General features: G+C 38.3%; 1 non-coding gene across 1 annotated transcript; it reads right to left on the bottom strand.

The window, feature by feature from the left end:
- Positions 1 to 3,250: 3,250 nt before the first annotated feature.
- LOC123847219 (U6 spliceosomal RNA) lies at positions 3,251 to 3,354 on the bottom strand. Its single transcript, XR_006791468.1, has one exon. It is a non-coding gene; the product is annotated as a U6 spliceosomal RNA (small nuclear RNA).
- Between the last annotated feature and the right edge of the window lie 6,445 nt (positions 3,355 to 9,799).

The raw sequence follows: 9,799 nt of genomic DNA, 5'->3' as shown, positions 1-9,799 counted from the left end.
GGAGCCTCGCTGTGCCCATCCCCAGCTGTCCTTCAAGCCACCCAGCTAATGCCACGTGGAGTAACAGCAAAGTGCTCTTGCCAAGCCATGCCCCAAACGGCAAGTTCACGAAGTAAATGATCATTGTTGTTTGAAGCCACTGTTTTGAGACAGTCTGGTCTTTTGGACAAAGATACTGAGAACAATCACTTCAGAGCTGGGGCATCAGGGGAGGAAGAGGAGACCTAGGTGGGAAATGGCAAACACCAATACTAGAGGCTTAGACCTTTTTTTTTTTAATTTTTTAATTTTTTTTTATTCTTATGTTAATCCCCATACATCACATCATTAGTTTTAGATGAAGTGTTCTATGATTCATTGTTTGTGCGTAACGCCCAGTGCTCCATGCAGAATGTGCCCTCCTCAATACCCACCACCAGGCTAACCCATCCTCCCACCCCCTCCCCTCTAGAACCCTCAGTTTGTTTTTCAGAGTCCATCGTCTCTCATGGTTCGTCTACCCCTCCGATTTCCCCCGCTTCATTCTTCCCCTCCCGCTACCTTCTTCTTCTTCTTCTTCTTTTTTTTTTTCTTAACATATATTGCATTATTTGTTTCAGAGGTACAGATCTGAGATTCAACAGTCTTGCACAATTCACAGCGCTCACCAGAGCACATACCCTCCCCAGTGTCCTATCACCCAGTCACCCCATCCCTCCCACCTCCCCCCCACTCCAACAACCCTCAGTTTGTTTCCTGCGATTAAGAATTCCTCATATCAGTGAGATCATATGATATACCTTTTTTTTTTTAAGATTTATTTATTTGGGGCACCTGGGTGGCTCAGTCAGTTAAGTGTCTGCCTTCGGCTCAGGTCATGATTCCAGGTCCTGGGATCGAGCCCCACATTGGGCTCCCTGCTCAGCGGGGAGTCTGCTTCTCCCTCTCCCACTCCCCCTGCTTGTGTTCCCTCTCTCGCTGTGTCTCTCTCTGTCAAGGAAATAAATAAAATATTTAAAAAAAAAGATTTTATTTATTTAGTTTAGAGAGAGAGTGCACATGTGAGCAGGGTGAGGAGCAGAGGGAGAGAGAGAGGGAGGGTCTCAAGCAGACTCCCAACTGAGCAGGGAGCCCGATATGGGGCTCGATCTCATGACCTCAAGACATGACCTGAGCCAAAATCAAGAGAGGGACGTTTAACCCACTGAGTGACCCATATGGCCCATATAACCCATGGGCCCTAACCCATGAAGTTTTAGGGCCCATATCTTGATCCTCCCAGGTACCATGTTTGGTTAGAAGCATATATTGTTTGAATGACATCTGCAAGCTAATCATATCAGCTAATTAATATTAGTATATGATTCTAGATGATGCTAAAGGGGCATTAGGCTTGAACTACAGGAATATCCTCAGAATCTTGATATAAGAACAGGGATAGGGCAGGATGTTGGTACTTCAAAGACTATACACTGGTAAACTGAGGTCAGCCTAAAGGGGGATTTCTAATAGCTGGCCACAGTCTTCTGCCTGGTCCCTTGACCTATTGAATTTTATCAATCAATTGGATAAAGTTTAGAAATCCATGCTTATCAAAGTTGCTAAGAACATGGACCTTGGGAAGTTAGTGGGCATATGGAATGACAGAATGAGGATTCTAAAATATTTTGACAATCTGGAGCAGTAAGTTTAATCCAACAAGATAAAATTTAGGAAGGATAAATGTAAGACTTGGTGGTTGGATCTAAAAAGAAAATCTTCACAAGTATAAAATGAAAAAGGTGTGGTCTAGCCACAGGATATATGAGAATAACCGAAGAGTTCAGACTTTGGGTTTAGATAGATGTACACTTACATTTCAGCCACACTGTTTAGTAACTATGAGCTTTGGGAAATTATTTTCACCTCTCTGAGCTTTAGTCTTTCCTTGTAAGAATTAGAGGTAATTCATCTAAAGGATAGTTTCTGGCACAAAGTAACTTCTCAATAAATGGCCAGCAAAAGATCTCAGTTATTTGTAAAGGTGCTGATGAGACTGTGACAATCCCCAATTCTCTACAGAATCTAGGAAAGAGGGGCACCTGGGTGGCTCAGTCGGTTAAGTGTCTGCCTTCAGCTCAGGTCATGATCCCAGGGTCCTGAGATCGAGCCCCATATTGGGCTCCCTGCTCAGCTGGGAGCCTCCTTCTCCCTCTCCTGCTCCTCCTGCTTGTGCTCTCTCTCTCTGCTAAATAAATAAATAAATAAATAAATAAATAAATAAATAAATAAATATCTTAAAAAAAAAGAATCTAGGAAAGACCTGTCCAAGATAACTTTCTCTGATGAAAGAAATATTCTATACTCCGTGCTGTCCAATATGATGGCCACTAGCCATGTATGGCTACTAAGCACCTTAATGTGTCTATTGGATTGCGAAATGGAATTTTTACTTGTAATTATAATTAATTTAAATTTGACTGGCCACATGTGGCCAGCGGTTATCATATTGGACAGCCCTGGTCTAGATAATGTTAAGAAATGCTAACCTCTAAACCTAACTAGGATCTGGAAGGAAGGGACAATTTTCACTTGATTTCTTTGTCAACTTCTGAATTGATTGACTTTTTAAATTATAACTAAAGTGTACAATTTGGTAAGCTTTGCCATATGTATACACTCATGAAACCATCACCTCAGTCAAGATTGTGAACATATCCAGCACCCCCAACAGTTTTCTCCTGCTCCATTGTAATCCTTCTCTCCTGCCCCTCTCACTCATGACTCCACTCCCCCCACTGCCCAGGCAATCACTAACCTGCTTTCTGACAGTATGAATTAGTTCGGGTTTCCCAGTGTATATAGTCTTTTTTTTGTCTGGCTTCTTTAACTCAATATAAGTCATCCACGAGATTCATTCATGGTGTTACATGTATGAAAAGTTCATTTCTTGTTATGGTTGAGCAGTATCCTTTGTGGTTATACCACAATTTCTTTATTCACTCACCTTCTAATGGACATTTGGGCTGTTTCCAATTTCAAACTATTGCAAATAAAGCTGCTATGACCATTTGTGTAAAGTTTTTGTATGGACATAGACTTTCTTTTCTCTTGGGTAAATGACGTATGGTGAAATGGTGGATCATGTTGTAGACATCAGTTTAGTTTTTAAAGAATTTTTGGTGAAGTGTCTGTTCAAATCTTATGCTGTTTTTAAATTGAATTGTTTGTTTCTGTTGTTGTCGTTTTTTTAAATATGAATCCTTTATTGTCCTGTAAGGCCATGGCATAAAACAACATGGGATGCCTTACGAATTTGAGGTCATCCTTGCATAAGGGCCACGCTAATCTTCTCTGCATCGTTCCAATTTTAGTGTAGATTCTGCTGAAGTGAGTGCAAATTGTTTCTTAATATCAAGTTTAATACAGAGTTTATATTTGCTGGATACAAGTCTTTTATTAGATACATGCTTTGCAAATATCTTCTTCCATTCTGTGGCTGGTCTTTACATTCTTTTATTAACAGTGGCTTCTAAGAAGCAGAAGTTTTTAATTTTGGCAAAAGTCCTATTTATCAACTTGTTCTTTTATGGATGTGCTCTTGTCACTGTAGCTACGGAATCTGCTTAAGCCAAAATCACCAAGACTTTCTCCCACGTTTTCTTCTAGAAGTTCTATAACTTTAAGTTGTATACTCAAATCTATGATCCATTTTTGTGTGTGGTGTGCAGTAAGGATCAAAATTTATTTTTTAAAAATATGGACATCCAATTGTTACAGCACCATTTACTGAAAAGACTATCCCTTCTTCACTAAATGCCTTTACGTCTTTGTCAAAAATCAGTTATCCATATGTGTGCAGGCCTATTTCTAGACTCCCTAATCTTTTTCCCTGACTTATTTACCTTTACACACTGTCTTGATTACTATAGCTTTGTGATATGTCTTGAAATCAGGACACATTAGCACTCTAAATTTATTCTTCTTTTTCAAAGTTGTTTTGGTTATTCTCAGTTCTTTGAGTTTCTACATAAGTTTTAGAATAAGCTTGTCAATTTTTACAAAAAGTATCTATTGGAATTTTTATTAATATTTATTGAATCTATAGCTCAATTTGGGGGGAATTGCTATATTGACAACGCCGAGTCTTCTGATGCACAAACAAGGTGCATCTCTCCATTTACTTGGGTCTTCTTTAATCTCTCTCAGCAATGTTTCCTAATTTTCACTGCACAGTTTTTTATATCCTTTATCAAAGTTAAACTTACAGGACACCTGGGTGGCTCAGTTGGTTAAGCGACTGACTTTGGCTCAGGTCATGATCCTGGAGTCCCAGGATTGAGTCCCACATTAGGCTCCCTGCTCGGCGGGGAGTCTGCTTCTCCCTCTGACCCTCCCCCTCTCATGCTCTCTCTTTCTCTCTCTCAAATAAATACATAAAATCTTTTTAAATAAATAAATAAATAAAAATTTTAAAAGTTAAACTTACATATTTCACATTTTTTATGCTATTGTAAATTGTAATTTTCAGCTTCAATTTCTGATTGTTCATTGCTGATATACAGAAACACAAATGATTTTTATAAATTTAGAAATACAATTGTTTGTATATTAATCTTGTATTCTGTAGTCTTGCTTGACTCACTTACTAGTTCCAGGAGCCTTTTTGTAGATTCTATAGAATTGCCTATGTAGACTATGAATAAAGATAGTTTTTACTTCACCCTTTCCAATCTGGATGCCTTTTATTTTATTTATTTATGTTTTTGCCTTATTGCAGTGGCTAGAATCTCAAATACAATGATAAATACAGGTGGTAATAATGAATATCCTTCTATTGTTTTTGATACTAGGGAGAAAGTATTCAGTCTTTTTTCATTAAATATGATGTTCGCTATAGGTTTTTCATAGATGCCCTTAGCAAATTGAGGAAATTCTTTTCTAATGTAGGCATTTGGTGCTATAAATTTCACCCGAAGTGTTGCTTTAGTAGCATTCTGCAAAGTCTGACATGTGGTATTTCTATATTCATTCAGTTCAAAATACTTTATAATTTCTCTTTTGATTTATTCTTTGATCCAAGGGTTTTTCTTTAAAGAAGTACATTATTTAGTATCCAAATATTTAGGGATTCTTCAGATACCTTTTTCCTACTGAGTTCTAATTTAATTCCATTGCGCAGAAAACACATTTGTGTGTGTGTGTGTGTGCATGTTTGTGTGTAATCTTCAACTTACTTTTGACTAGTGTTAGCATGGTATATCTGTGGGCATTTTCTGCATATTTTTTTTTACACTTAACCTATTTATGTATTTTAAGTATGTTCCCTGTGGGCAGCATACACTTGGATCTCATGTTTTGTTGTTTTTTATTTTTTTAATCCAAGCTGATGAGTTCTGCTTTTCAACTGGGGTGATTTACATTTCATGTGATTATTGATATGACATGTGATTATTGATGGTTAGGCTAAGTCTATCTTCCAGCTATTAATTTTTTATTTGTACCATCTGTTTGTTAATGCTTTTCCCCCCTCTTTTTCTGCCTTCTTCTTATTTCATTGAGTTTATTACTTTTATTCCATTGTATCCTCTTTGTTGCCTTACATGTAACTCTTTGTTTTGTTTTGTTGCATTAGTGGTTGCCCTAGAGCTTAGTATACATCTTTGAGTCATTACAGTCTTCCTTCAAATCTGGTATCTGGTATCAGATACCACTTCCTTCAAATCTGGTATCTAGTATCAGATACCACTTCATGTAAAGTATAGAACTGTATAATAGCATATTTCCATTTCTCCCCTCCAAGTCTTTATGCTATTATTGCCATATTTTTCTTGCACTTATGTTATGAACTCCAAAATACATTATTGCTATTTTTTATAACAATAGGTTTTATTCATTTATTTATTTGAGAGAGAGAGCATGAGCAGAGGGAGGGACAGAGGCAGAGGCAGAAGCAGACTCCCTGCTGAGCAGGGAGCCCAACATGGGGCTTGATCCTAGGACCCCAGGATCATGACCTGAGCTGAAGGCAGACACTTAACTAACTGAGCCACCCAGGCACCCTACATTTTTGCTATTTTTAAATAGTTAGTGTTTAAAGAGATTCTTAAAAGAAATAATCTGATACATTGATTTATGTAGTACCATTTCCAGTGCTCTTTGTTTCTTTGTATACATTCAGATTTTCACCTGGTATCATTTTTCTCCTGCCTAAAGGACTTTAACAGTTCTTGTAATGCAGGTCTTCTGCCAATGAATTCTTTCAACTTTTGTATGTCTGAAAACCTCCATTTTTGATAGATATTTTCAGTGAGTATAGAATTCTAGATTAATGCATTTTTTTTCTTTTAGTACTTCAGAGATAATGCTCCACTGTCTTCTCACTTGCATTCTTTCCAATCTGTTATCATCTTTATCCTTGTTCCTCTGTACATAATGTGTTTTGTCACCTGGCTGCTTCTAAGATAATATTTGATTATGATTTGTCTTGGTGTCATTTTCTTGCTAAGACTATGTGTTCCATAGGATTATGCTATTCCAATTTTGTGGTCTAATCTCCCAAATCATGTTGATAATCAGGTAGGACTGACCTAACCAAGAAAGCCATATATATAACAATTAAAAAGGGGATATACTTCAACTCAGGATTTCAAAAGGACTTGTGTGACTGAACTACCCAGCAGAAAGAGAACTATATGCACTTTACCAGTTAACTTGGCCAGGTAAGCATTCTCAATAGTCAAATTTTGATTGCTTCTTCTACTATTTTCTCTGTGGCAGTTTTAAAACATACCTCTGCCCGAGATTCTTTGACATTCTTCCCACTGAGAAGTGAGACCTATATCTCCTGTCCTTGAACCTGGGTTCTGTGACCGCTTGACTAGTGGATTACAGCAGAAACAACGCTACAAATTTCTGGGCTCAGAGTTGAAGACCCTGTCAGTTTCTTTTTCTTTCTGAAGATGCTTGGTCTTTGATCCCAGCCACTCTGTCATAAGTAACCCCAAACTGCCTGGAGAGGGGCCCACATGGAGAGAAGGCTCACAACCCATCACCTTGTCTGAGCTCCCAGAGAGTCAGCACCAGCCATCTGAGTAACACATTTCAAAAGTTGATCTGCCAGCCTCAGTCTAGCTGTTATAGCTAGTATGGTGTGTAACAGAAATGATCTGTCTGCAGTGAGCCCTGCCCAAACTGCAGATTTGTGAGCAAAATGAATGCTTGTTGTTTTAAGCTTCTATGTTCTTACATGATTTGTTACATAGGGATAGATAAACAGAATGTCCTCCCTAAAGAACTGGATTCCTAAACCCGTGTCTCAGACAAGTAGCTTCTGCTCTGATATACTGTAGTTTCCTCTTTTCCAACTTCTAATCTTTTATCTGACCCAAGGAGTTCTGCTCTCTTTTCCTTCTATACCAGGATAATCCTGTCCTTCTAGAGGACTTACACTGCTATTTGTAGAAAGCACTTGTTCTTCAAGTTTGTATGTCTTCAAAGTGTATTCTAATTACAGCTTTACTAACTGGTTTCTTATGAAGCTCTGATTCCCTCCGTTACACTCCATGGGCTCTGTGTGTTAATCATTGTCTCTTGCTAGTCTTCTAACCTACACACTCTGCTTTGGCATCTATTTTCTCTTCTTAAGCAGTGTTCTATTTCCTGGCTGCAATCTCTACCCATGTTAGCTTTTAAAAATTAAAATTTAGTATAGGAGTCTTTACTAAAATCTACCACTGAATCAGTTAGAGTTCACTCACAAAATCAAAACCACACCAGTTATTTGAATACAGAGAGTTTAATATATGTTAATACATACAAAGATCCTAACTAGATACCTGTATGAGTCAGGTCTCTCCAGAGAAACAGAACCCAAACCTCTTAATATGCATAAATAAATTTATTTCAAGGAACTGACTTACACAGTTGTGGGGGCCAGCAGATTTGAATTCTGTAGAGCAGGTCAGCAGGCTGGAAATTCTCCAGCAAGAGCTAATGTTGCAGTCTTGAAGCAGGATGTCTTCTTCCCCCAGGAAACCTCAGTTTTTGTTCCTATAGTCTTTCACCTGAGTGGATGAGGACCACCCACATTATTGAAGGTAATCTCCTTTATCTAAAATGAACTGATTATGGATGTTTACCACATCTACAACATTTCCTTAAAACAACTGGGTTAGTGTACATTAAATAACTGGGTACTATAGACTAGCCCAGTTGACACATAAAACTAATCATCACAGTAACAAAAGGGTTAAAAGAGAATTATAAAATATCATGGAAGTTGCAACTACTGAGATCTGAGGAAGCAAAACGAAGATTGAAGTTATTAAAACTTAGAAACTTAAGTAGACAGACCATGAGGAACTGAAACTCAAACCTCTGAGTAGGAGGTATTGCTGAGTCAGTGTTAGTTGTCTGAGTTCAGAAGAGGGGACTCAGGAGACTGCACAAAGACCCAGATCTTTGCGGAAGGCACTGGCTAGCTGTTGTCTCCCCAAGGAGACATAATGAAGCTGATTCTGCACGTGTTAGAAAAACTGCAAACTGGATTCAGCTGCTGCTACAACACGAAAACGCTTATGCTATGATGAAGTTTTGCTGGAGTAATACTCACAGGAATGGCAAGCAGACAAAAAACCCTCAGGAAAATATACAGCAAGGAGCAAACCCCTTGTTCCTCCTCCAGCCTCACAGGCTCCATCTAGTGACCTAAATGGCAGAGCCATTTGGAAAAGCGAAATTGTGGCTTTCAGAATCCCGGTTCTAGGATCCTTGGTGCTCAAGGTCACCAAGGCTGCCAGCACCAAGAAGTAATCCCAGAAGTTCTGGAACTAGATGCCTGCCCACTCCCCCAGACAAAATAAAGTGATTTTCCCATTCAAAAAAAAATGGTGAGTTTGAAACTGAGAGGCATTAAGGTAACTGATACAGTCCATTCCTTTGGCTATTTGGCATCCATAACACTACTCTACAAATTATGAACTTTGCTATTATCACAAAAACCTTTGTTTTCTCCCCCAAATGCAACTTTTCTGCATAGAAACCAAGACAGTGTTGTCTTCTTCCCAAACTCAGATCTGCAGAGTCTCAACTATCATTGTACCCATCCCTGAGCGGCATTGGTTATTTCTCAAATTCAATTTCATCTGAACATGTGTTTCAAAAAAAACAATTATAAAGTTAACTTCAAATAAAACTTATAAAAATAATAAGGATAAGAAGGAGAGAGAATAATAAGAGAATTAATATATACAATTATATATCTACACACATATGCATAATAAGCAAGTAACTGGTCATGAGGCCATAATTGATGTTTACAACTTCCTTCTATCACTACCCATTTCATATTTCCTTTGTCTTCCTACAGCACCTCAGATGGTTGGGTTTTTTTTTTTTTTTTTTTTTATGGTGGGATAATCCGTCTTGCCTAAAGGGTCTGAATCATCACTGAATATGCTTTGGCAGGGGTGGGTGGAAAAATTGTCATCTTCTATTTACTTCTACTATTAGCATGAAAATTCACTCCAGAGAACACCCAGTTTCCAAATATAGTCCCCCACCTCCAGTGAGTTGCTAATCAATATCAATCACCCCAGCCAATAGAATAACTCTCTTCTTTGCCTGTTAGTTTAGTAGCCTGAGGAACACAAAATGATCAGGTGGCAGTCTCATCTTCCAAATCAATGTAATATTGGTGTATGCTCTGGAAGAAGCATTCATTTTTTGGGAACCAAGGCTCCAAATGAGCAGAGCTCAAAGTCACAGGGATCAGAAGCAAAATATCTGTGGGCAGGCTATGAGTTTTAGTAATGAGAAGAGCTAGTCCACTTCTACCTCT

This window comes from Mirounga angustirostris, unplaced genomic scaffold, assembly GCF_029215605.1.
Source record: "Mirounga angustirostris isolate CCGP_5_RB_7025 unplaced genomic scaffold, mMirAng1.0.hap1 SCAF_6, whole genome shotgun sequence".
NCBI lineage: Eukaryota > Metazoa > Chordata > Mammalia > Carnivora > Phocidae > Mirounga > Mirounga angustirostris.
Note: the sequence above shows the minus strand (reverse complement) of the source record. Positions and strands in the feature narration are given on the sequence as shown.